Consider the following 583-nt stretch of genomic DNA (forward strand, 5'->3'; position numbering starts at 1 on the left):
TTTTTTTTTTTTTTTTCTTTTTTGATAATCGTAACTCTTTAATCTGACGAAGACGTAATTCTCTATCGATTGTCTTGGTCAAGTGGAAGACCTCTTTACTTTTAACACAAGCTAAAGAGACGATCAAGTGGTCTGTCTAGAGTTAAAGAACAGGGTGAGAGGGAGAGAGAGAGAGAGATCGCAAATGTGAGAAGGACAGGAAGGGAGGAAGGGAGAGGTATGTAGAGGAGATGGGAATTAGTGGAAAGCAATATTGCTAACACCTTTGTAATATAAATAGTCTTTCGCTTTGAAACCAATAATCGGTATTGGTAGCACTACGCTGCTCAATAGACAGAATCTCATGTAACAGAGCATGATAAATGGATTGATTATACCATGGTTATCAAAGAAAACCATCACCCTGGCAAAATTCTACAGAGCGAGGCATGTTAAAATGTGTAATAGTTATGTAGTTAACTAGTAGAAATAGTAGAAATCTATAAAGAAGTCGGAAAAGAGATACAGAGGATAGATAGCATATAAAGGCATGTTTAGGAAAATATGAGTGTCTGTGTGTGTGCATTTATATATATATATATAT

The sequence above is a fragment of the Octopus bimaculoides genome, chromosome 18 (assembly GCF_001194135.2).
Source record: "Octopus bimaculoides isolate UCB-OBI-ISO-001 chromosome 18, ASM119413v2, whole genome shotgun sequence".
Classification (NCBI taxonomy): domain Eukaryota; kingdom Metazoa; phylum Mollusca; class Cephalopoda; order Octopoda; family Octopodidae; genus Octopus; species Octopus bimaculoides.